The 11,363-nt window shown below is 32.8% G+C and overlaps 1 pseudogene; it reads left to right on the top strand.

The window, feature by feature from the left end:
* Window positions 1–3,068: 3,068 nt before the first annotated feature.
* LOC111895506 (UDP-glucuronic acid decarboxylase 4-like) lies at window positions 3,069–6,305 on the top strand (annotated as a pseudogene).
* Window positions 6,306–11,363: the final 5,058 nt, after the last annotated feature.

The following is an 11,363-nucleotide window of genomic DNA, read 5'->3' as shown; positions in this document are numbered from 1 at the left end:
GAGTTGAAAACCTTTATGCATTAAAAGTGTTCATCTTCAGATGCTTGCAAGGCGATGGAATGAGGCTCAGTATCTTTAGGCCCCGTGGTGCTGTTCGTGTGTTTCCAGGCGAATAATGGAATGTCGACAAGATCGGCATAATATCGAGAGCATCACAGACATAGGTTGTGGGCCCAATGGTCATGTTTGTTTATTTTCTCATGTAATTCATTGGATGTTAGTGCATTATTGGGAGCTAGGAGGCTCAGGGACCAGCTGGTTGGACCGCGTGCTCAGAAAAGTTGTTAGTTGATGTATTGGTTGTACATCGAAGGCCGCTTAACGAATTTTTGCCGTGGTGCACCGCCTTATGAGCCTCTGTATGGCCGGTGATTTGGTGTTGCTAAAGATCTTACCCTAGAAGAGTGTTATACGCTTCAGGAAGAGGAGAAATTAAGTCCCCGATGTATTGGACCATTTCGTGTGATAGCTAGGGTAGGCAGAGTGGCCTACCAGTTGGAGTTGCTGAGTGAGCTCATTCGAATCAACAACACTTTTCATGTTTCGTAGTTGTGGAAATGCGTGTTGGGCGATGAGGTCGTGGTTCCCTTGGATGATATTTAGGCTGATGAGCGCGTGAAATATTGAGAGGTCAGTGGCTATTTTGGAAAGAAAGATGAAGGTCCCGCGCAACAAGGAGATACCTTTGGTAAAGGTTTAGTGGCAGCATCGAAGAGGCTCCGAGTGGACCTGGGAGGCTGAAATGCGAGAGCATTATCTTGAGTTGCTCGTGATGGCCGACTTTGAGGACAAAGTCTAGTTCAAGTGGGGGAGAATTGTAACATCCCGATGTCATGGTACTTCCAATTTTGACCCTATATTTGAGTAATATTGCATCTTGGGCCTTAGGATTGAAAAGGATTGCAAAATGGCCCGTAGTGGTAATATGGAAATTTTGGCGGTTATGTAGTCTGCAGAGCATACATTGAGTATGTTAGGTGTACTAGGGTGTGCCCTAGTACGTTGGGCGCACACCTCGTATGCGGGGCGTATGTGAGGATCATGCAAACCCTAATTCTAGGGTTTGGTTCATATTTAAGCCTAATTATAGCCTCATATCTCATTCTTATTCAGCCTCACTCTATGAAAGTCGACCACAAGCAAACCCTAAGTGAAAGAGTGCACTTATGGAGCCTTTGGAGTGTTTAGAAGTATTCTTGAAGAAGAAGAGGTGGTGAGAAGGGATTGGAGTTTGGGAAGCACTTTGGATATGAGATTTCCTTCTTGTTAGCAAGATCCAGAAGGTAAAAAGTTTGCATCTTGATCACTCCATCTTGTAGATCTAGTCATTTCCTCCTTTAAGGCACTTTTTGTCCCCAAAATGGTGAAGCATGGCATGTTTGTGACCCAATACGTCGCCCTTTTAGACATTAGGAAGGATCTTAAGTCATAAAAATGTGGTCTTGATGGTTAGTTTTGCTCCATGCATTCTTTAGAAGGTCTTAATGCATTAAGATGCTGTAATTTGGAGTATTGAGAACTTAATGGACATGCAAAGTCATAAAGTTAGTAACTTTATGAATCTTGAGGGTAATTTAGCCTTGGATCTGAAAGTTGGACGTGAGAGCTTAAGGCATTAAGTTCTTATTGAAGATTTGGGAAATATGAGCGTACGCCTTGTGTAACCTGGAGTACGCTGCGCGTACGTGGCTAACCCTCCCGACTGTGGTCAAGACTTGAGTACGCCCCGCGTACGAGGCCTGAGTTAACTCGACTGTGTTGACTCCTTGACTTTGGCTTTGACCTTGACTAAGGTTGACCAAGTTTGACTTAAGGGTATTTTGGGTATTTGAGCAACAATTAAGTCTTGGTCTATATCTATTAAATATGTGACCTGTAGAGCCAGTATTTGGAGTAGTTATTATTTAGCTTTCGTCAGACTGTGAGGTGAGTCTTCCTCACTGTACTTACAGGTCGAAGGCACCAAGGACGACTCATTTGATTGATAGCCTGGTTTACCGTACATAGCTATGATGCAGTGGTCGTTAGATCTATATCCTGGTATTTAGGATGTTACCATGTAATAGTGGTCTGTGATCATGTCTGCTAGACTGTTAACTGTTTATATGCTTATCTATTGTTGGATATATGTGTTATTTGCTATATGCATGTTGACATGGTATGTTGGGGGTTGTGATTGTACTACTTAGTACTGTAAGTCAACAGTCCGAACATTCCAACCGGAAGGTTATAGGTCGGGGGTAGTCCAACCAGGAGGTTGTAGGCCCGTTAGGTATTGAGCACTTCAACCGGAAGGTTGTAGGCCAAGGGTAATCCAACCAGGAGGTTGTGTACCTGTTATGTATTGGGCTTTCCAACTGTAAAGTTGTGGACCCGATATCTGCTTGTTTATATGTTTTGTTGTGGTATCTTGGGAGAACTCAGTAATCGTTGGCTTACAGTTTTTAGTTTGTGGTTTCAGGTACTTCAGAGGACTGTGGCAAGGAGAAGGCGTGACCGTACACGTCCTGATTTTATGATTGTTGGTCTTGGGAGATTCTGATTTCTAAATAATATTTGGAAACAATGGTTTTGTAAACAATTTTATTAGTAAATGGGTTGTTCTGAAAAGTTTAAATTGGTTAAAATTTTTGTGATGTTACATTCAACCTCCCTCTAGCAAATCCACAACGACACCGGTTGTGTGAGACAATGGATGGTGATGAAAAAATTGTTCATAGTGTTGTGAATGATGAATCGACTAATAAACACCACATGTAGATGAAGCCAACGACTTAGGTTGGAATATAAAAGAGCTACCAGTTACATTAGGGCGTTTTTGACCAAACTAGTAGGTAGTTGTTAGCGTTTTGTAAAAGCTACATGAGATAGCTTTTAGATTTGGAATATTTTGTTTAAACTAAAAGCTAAAAACTTATAGTGTCAAACAAAATTTTTTGTTCAAAACGGAAAGTTATGTCAAACTCTTACCCTAGGAATGTAAAATATTAAATGTAAAATGAAAGAACAAGCCCTACTAAAATATAGTATAAATTTAGAGATAATGCTAAAACATAAAATTACCCAACTAGAATATTCCCATACTTATTTACTTATCATATTTAAGACCGGGCAATTACATATATATTGGACCAAACCGTTACGTAAGACTTTCAAGTCTACGTCATTACAAAACCCAATTACATGCATCTCCTTAAATTTTGGTGTCTCTAAAATATTCTCTGATCTCTCTTCTCCAAACAATTTTCCTCCCATCCCACGTTGGCTTGATTCACCCAAATCGACACAGAAATTTAGTGAATGGGTGAGGAATCCGTCCGAATCAAACAAGACACCAATGCAAAACGTTTCTTGATCATGAATCCAATTCGGTACATTCTACGAGAACAAAGGATCCTGTATCTGGTGATCGGAATCGCCATTTCTGTTCTATTGTTCAACGTCGACGTTATCCCCTCATCTCCTGCGCTTAAAGTTGCTGAACAGATCTCTGATTCCACTCCCATACCCCGTCGTATCACTTTCGAGGTTCATGCCAAAGGCTCGTATCACGTTAATATTGGTACATTAAAACCCCCTTTCTTCTACATTGTATTCTAGGTTTACTGATTCTTCAGTTACTTTTCTCATATTCGTCTTAAAAATGATATGATTTCTCACCGATTATGCTTATAAAACTTGTTGATTAGCTCATCGATTAATGTTTTTGTTTGAAGGAGGTAAAATCCCTTTGGGGTTAAAGGAAAAAAAGCCAGAGAGTTGTGGTTACAGGTGGGGCTGGATTTGTAGGAAGCCATCTAGTGGATCGACTGATGGCACGAGGTGATAGTGTAATCGTAGTTGATAGCTTCTTCACAGGAAGAAAAGACAACTTGTTTCATCATCTTAAGAACCCTAGATTTGAGCTCATTCGCCATGATGTTATCTTACCATTTGGCTTGCCCTGCTTCCCCTGTTCACTACAAATACAACCCTGTCAAAACCATCATATCCTTACATTCTTACACGAATTAAGATAAGATCTTTGAGTAGTATTTCATGAATCTTGTGTATGTTATCTTTTCTTGTTGAATTTGATAAGCTTAACAAAAATAATGATGATCATAAGACAAATGTTGTGGGAACTTTAAATATGCTTGGACTTGCAAAGCGGATCAATGCACGTTTCTTGCTAACAAGCACAAGTGAAGTCTATGGTGATCCTCTTGAACATCCACAGGTTGAGACTTATTGGGACAATGTCAATCCTATAGGTCAGTAAACTAGTTATTTCATTTTTTTTTCTTTGAAAAGTATTAACAACATAGATAGAATCATAGATAAAAAATATATAAGTTTTTTCAATGATAGTGATTTTAAAAAGGTGATAAAAAAACTGTTTGTACGTAGCTAGTACATTTAGGAGCTGCAAACTGTAACATTTCCTATATTAATTGAACATGAACCAAATGACAAATTTTGGATGACACGTGTCAGGATGGGGAGGTTTGAACTTTGAGTGATGAATATGGGTCCCCATAAGGCTGTGTGGTATTGTCACGGGTGGACTGTGTGTGAAAAGAATGACATGTAGATTTTTGACCATTCCACAACCAACCCACCAGGCTATGAAAATGGTGTTCACCGGTGGGTTGGTGGTGAAGAGGGAAAAAGAAGAGAGAGAAAGAGAATGACCGATGTGCAGCTTGTTTCTTATTGGGAGGCTTCTTCCGTCTTCATGGAGACGCCACACCCAACCCACCAGACTTTGGGGCGGTGTTCACGCATCTCTTTGGCTGCCACCTAGGATTTTAACGCGTGGAACTGGTTCCACTCCGGGTAGCCTAAGGTGCATGATCATGTGCATGCATTGTCAACTTTTAGTACGGTTGTAGGTGTGGATCCCAAAAATATAGTATAATTTTTGTTTTTCACAAAGGAAAAGAAAAGAGTTAATTAATCACAAAAAGTTAATTGCGATTTACTATCTTTTATTATTTTCTACTTATTAATTTATTAAGTTGAAGCTTGATTATTTACGGATGTAGGTGTTAGAAGCTGCTACCATGAAGGGAAGCATGTGGCCGAAACCTTGACCATGGATTACCATAGAGGACTCAACATTGAGGTTTTGTTATATATTTTTGTCATTAATACAATAATAATACTAATAAGTTAAATAAATACATGTTAGACATGCTCGAATATTTAACACTTATGGACCACGAATGTGCCTTGATGACGGACGTGTGGTTAGCAATTTCGTAGCTCAAGCATTGAGGAGGGAGCCAATGACGGTTTACGGGGATGGGAAGCAAACTAGAAGTTTCCAATATGTTTCCGATCTGGTACTGGCAAATATATCTGTTAAGTCCATTAAGTAAAAAAGAAATAGTATATAGTGACACTGACACTGACTATATTATGAATAGGTGGAAGGCTTAATGAGACTAATGGAAGGGGAGGATGTGGGACCTTTTAATCTCGGCAACCCTTCGGAATTCACCATGCTTGAACTTGCTAACGTAAAAATATAAACATTTCTTACTTTGAAAATTAAATATGATTTAATTAGGTTAATAATAATAATTTATAAGTATTGTAGGCGGTGCAAGTAACAATTGATCTAAATGCAAAGATAGAATTCAGGCCAAACACAGAAGATGATCCTCAATAAAGGAAACCAGATATTTCAAAGGCAAAAGAGCTTCTTGGATGGAAATTGGAAGCCATCTGTATCTTTCGAGAAGGACTTCCATTGATGGTTTCTGATTTTAGGCAACGATTATTTGGAGACCAAAAGGATCCTTCTATAAATACATTTTCTTTTGTATAATTAATAATAGTATTTATTATATGTAGGTAGAAACTAATAACCAACTCGTAATAAAATAATTATAGAAACCATGTACATATGTGTCTTAGCTATCTAATTAATTTTATTACCTCAGTTCATGAATTAACTTTTGATGAAAATGTTTATTGACTTCGTGTTTGTTACGTACATAACACATAGATTTTCAATTAATATACTAGATTAATCACCAAGGTAAATGGAAGGGAGCTGATTTTTTCACATAACATTTTAATTCATTCCTGAAAAATTAATAGATTGATATTTTTACCCTTCAGTCTATATTATTTTTAATTTTTGATATTAAAAAGATAGGAACGTGATCTATTTGATATTAGAGAGAGAGAGAGAGAACGATTTGTTTCCAAACCACCAGCAAAACAAATTTCTTCTTTGTTCTGCTGCTTGCTCAAAATGTATGTTAGTATGTGAACTTGATTGCATCTTAGAATCCATTAAAACCATGTGCTACGTCATCTTTCATCACGAAGAATAAAAAATAAGAAAAAATAGATTCTTTTAAACCTAAACTCACGATCCTAGGATTCTTCATCTTCGAATCAAGATAGATAAATTAGTGTGCGATTGTTATTGAATTTAATTTCTCACAGAAACTTCATTTCGTCCATTAATTTGAGTATCCATATCATACATACTTATAACACTAGTATTTTTTCTTGAATCTCATGTATTTGAAACCCCCATTCTTTTTTCCTTTCACCACATTCATTTGAAACTCCCATGACTTTTCAATTTCTTTATAATAATAATTATAATTTGGTAATTAGGTTAAATAAATATAAAATCTAAAATGTATTCATATATAAACTAAATTTCAATATTAAAATAATATCTTTAATTCTACTTATAAAATTATGTTTTTTAACTTCTAACATATTATATTTAATTTATTAGTTTTAATATATTGTTGGATGTAAACCATTATCATTTTAAATGTATAATTTTTGAACAATTTGTATAAAATACTTAAATTATTAATTAAAATATAACATTATAGGCTCAACTTAAATATAAATTTTATTTAACTTAAACAACCCAAAGATTATTTTATAAATAGTTAAAAGGGATAAATTGTAACGTCTTTCTAATAATGATTGTAAGTTGGTTAATTAGGTAAAATAAATATCAAACCTAAAGTGTAATCATAAATAGACTAAAATTCAATTTTAAAATAATATATTTACTTCTATTTATAAAATCATGTCTTTAAATTTTAACATATTATACTTAATTTATTAGATTTAAAATGTTGTTGCATGTAAACCATTATCAGTTTAAAGCTACAATTTTTGAACAATTTGGACAAAATACTTAAATTGTTAATTTAAATATAACATTACAGTGTCTACTTAAATATAAATTTCAGTTCCACTAAAAAACCAAATAATATTTTGTAAATGGTTAAAAGTGATAAATTATAGTGATAAAAGCAAAAACTAAATTGTAATATCACTTTAACTAAAATATTTCCTAAATATATTTATATAATCGCTAAATTTTTTCAAATAAGTAGCTTAAAATAACTTATAATAACAATAGTTAAAAATAACTCTATATAAATGATTATATTGTTAGCTTTAAAATCAAAAAATAATGTTTGATGTTTTAAATAATTATAATGATAGAAATTACAACATTAAGCAAATAAATTTTAAAAAATTAGTTAAAAATAACAACTATAAATAATATTAAACCATATATAATATTTAATTTTATTGATGTGTAACTCGCGAGTAAAATTCATTCAAACGATTGAGATTATGACGTTATAATAGATTTATATATTATCATATAATTCAAAATAATCAATATATTATATCACATTAATATACGAATTATTATATCAAATTTAACAACAACGTTAGTGTTATATTTTTAAAAATATATATTTGTAAAGACTTCAATTATATAGGTGTTTTTGCATATTACAATGTCAACTCAAATATAAATTTCAATTCTATTAAAAAAACTAAAGAATATTTTGTAAATAGTTAAAAGTGATAAATTGTAGTGATAAAAGAAAAAAACTAAATTGTAATCTCAATTTAACTAAAATATTTCTTAAATATATTTTTATAGTCATTAAAAGTTTCCAAATAAGTAGCTTAAAATAACTTACAATAACAATAGTTAAAAACAACTCTATATAAATGATTATATCGTTAGCTTTAAAATAAAAAAAACAATGTTTGATGTTTTAAATAATTATAATGATAGAAATTAAAATATTAAGCAAATAAGTTTTAAAAAATTAATTAATGATAAACACAACTATAAATAACATCAAATCATATATTATATTTAATTTTATTCATGTGTAACTCGCGGGTATAAGTCATTCAAACGATTGAGATTATGAAGTTATAGTAAATGTATATATTATCATATAATTCAAAATAAACAATATATTATATCAATTTAGTATATACAAATTATTATATCAAATTTAACAACAACGTTATTGTTATATTTAAAAAATCATATATTTGTAAAGACTTCAAATATATAGATGTTTCTGCGCAACGCGCGTACATTCGCCTGGTTTTATATATATAAAGACGGTTTCATAATCTATTTGCATGCCTTCCATTGTTTTTTAATTCCACAATGTGCCGCTAAACTATTGTTTTAGTTTATGTTTTTTAATGTATGTGTTTGGTTTTTAGTTTAAGCTTTTAATGGAGTAAGGACATTGAATTGAATAGTATTGACAGTAATTTTGTACCACTTTAGCTTATTTTTTATTTTTTAATGATATTTTTATAGTCGAATAATGGCAAAATCTTTCTTCCTAGTTCCTATACACTTCATTATATGTATTCTCTTTATTTGTTCTCTGTAGTTAACTCAAAACAATCTTCCCTTCAAGCATAGTAAAGCTTAGTTGATATTTTATTTTCGATTTTTTAATGTGATGTCTGATTATGTTAAAAATGAATGTTAATAGTTAGGAATGGACTCATCAAGTTCTACGATACAAAATGAAGAACTCTAGTTAGCTAACTCCAAATTTGATTCGTATGATAAACTGCTAAAGAGTGTAAGATATTTTTATTACGCTAAAGGATACGGGGTATCTATTCGAGATAAATTGTGATAAGACGGTTGTTATCGAGATAAATTGTGTATTGGAAATAAAATAAAGAAGAACACGTACAATAGTTTTATATAATTACTATGTTTATAACGTTTATTAAACAACAAATAAATGCCATAATTTTGATTCACTGGTCGCTATAAATTTTGAACGTGTAAAACCTAAACAACCTTTAGTTTCAAAACCTCTCTTATTCCTTTAAACAATATTAATATTTAATTAAGTAATTGACTTCTTAGAATATTCTTTTTGGAACATATGGTGTAAAATTAAACTACAACAAAGCTGATTTTAAAATCATTAAAATTAATAAAACACATGGTGGCGCAAACAATTAATAAAAACAAAATAAAATGTATAAGTATTATATTAGTTAAATATTTTCAAGAAAGATATAAATATACAATTGTGAGGCAAGACAATTTTTAAAATTTTTAAAAATATATTTGGCATGATCCGCCTAAAAAAAGGGGTGTAAAGTTTGGAAAGATCTTACTATTACATTGCCCCAACATCCCATATAGCTCCGCAATTGGATGATATGAAATTGTTTTCACTTGTATATGTGTTGTAAGGATACCGCATACTCACGGGGCGAGTACCTCACATGGACTGACAGAACCTGAACCGAATTGCTTATAAACCCAAACCGAACCGAACCGAACCGTATAAACACGGTTTGGTTCAAAGATAACCGCTAAATGTAAGCATTTAGTAAAACTATAAACTTAAATATAAACCAATTATATATTTAAAAATAATTGTTCGTCTAGCGACCAAAGTAATTGTGACTTGCGAGCGATCTGCCGGTCTTGAATTTTGCTAAGGATCAATTTGAAACAATCATGAGGTCTCAGTTTTCAATAAGCCTTCGCCAATTCAATCGAGTGTAAATTCTTTAGTAAAAGGCATATCTTGAATTTGACATTTCTTACTGGTACTTGATGAAGCTGATCGAATGCTTGATATGGGATTTGATCCAAAATTTGGTTTTATTCTTAGCAAAACAAGTTCTGGTATGTGACTGTTTAACAAAATTTTGGAGTTACAATATGAATATCAAATTTGACATAAAAGTCTAATAACCTTTTAATATCTGTAGTTCGCCAAGTTGTAATGTTCAGTGCAACATGGCCCTTAGCTCAGGAATTTATAGATCCAAATTCTGTGAAGGTATGTATATAAATCTTTCTTCACTGCATTGTTTATTAAAATCAATAAAATGAAAGTTTTTTTTGGATAATTGTATTTAGATATGCTGCAATTCACCTTGGATTAATATATTATTTTGTAGGTTGTTGTAGGTTCAGAGGATTTAGCTGCTAACCATGATGTCATGCAGATAGTGGAGGTATTGCAATCTGCTATTTTCTTAGACTTTGATGTTCTTGTAATGTATTATTTTCATTGATTGATATATCTTTTTTTTTACATGTAGGTTTTGGAAGATCGAGCACATGTAGTTACATTGTAGAGAAATACCACAAGTCAAGAAGGTTTAATATAAATATTTCTTGCTAGAGAAATCACCTTTTTCTTTCTTTCTCTTCTCTCTCCTTTTTCACATGAAAACTTTCAACTTAATCTGGTATTTTGTTTTGTCTAAAATCTCAAGAACAAGAAGGAAGCATCCTGAGTTGAGAGTATGTTGCAAAGAAGGTGCTTTTCTTTACCATAATTATAAGGACACGAGTACCTTTGTTCTTTATACTCAACTTACTTATTATGTTTTATAAGTGGTGACAAACAACAAAGGGCATGTACCGAAGCGCTTGCTTTATTCAAGGATGGTAGCTCCCCGCTGTTGGTAAGTATCCATCCATTAAGTGCTTTCTGTATTAAGTCGTTCTTTCTACATTAAGTAAACACATATTTAAAGTTTATCTGATTGATATGTGATGTATCATGTATGCTCCATGTCTGGATATTCCAGATGTTGAAGTTGTAATAAATTACAGCTTCCCATTGACCACAGAGGATTATGTCCACAGAATTGGGAGAACAGGTGAATAAGGTAATTCTACCACCAGTCCATGTTGGAAGTCCACTGTATGTTTGCCTTTTTATTTAATTAAATGCATTGTAATGTGATTCAGGCACTTTCTTGGGAGCTGATAAATGTGCTTAGAGAAGCCAACCTTTTGAACTTTGGGACTCATGTCAAGAAAAAAGTTTCACTTTTGTTATTAAATTCAAATTGAAACGTTTATGAGATTGAAGTTTATATTTTTATTTGTGGATGAAGGAATCGAAGCTGTATGGAGCCCCCCATTTCAAAGAGATGCACCTAAAGCCACAAAGATTACATTTGACTCTGATGAAGATTGATTCAGATTTTTGACCAAAAACCAAGTGTTATTATATATTTTTCGATTCCAATGTTTTTGCTTTTCTTTTTGATTTATTATATTA

Source organism: Lactuca sativa, chromosome 6, assembly GCF_002870075.4.
Source record: "Lactuca sativa cultivar Salinas chromosome 6, Lsat_Salinas_v11, whole genome shotgun sequence".
Lineage (NCBI taxonomy): Eukaryota > Viridiplantae > Streptophyta > Magnoliopsida > Asterales > Asteraceae > Lactuca > Lactuca sativa.
Note: the sequence above shows the minus strand (reverse complement) of the source record. Positions and strands in the feature narration are given on the sequence as shown.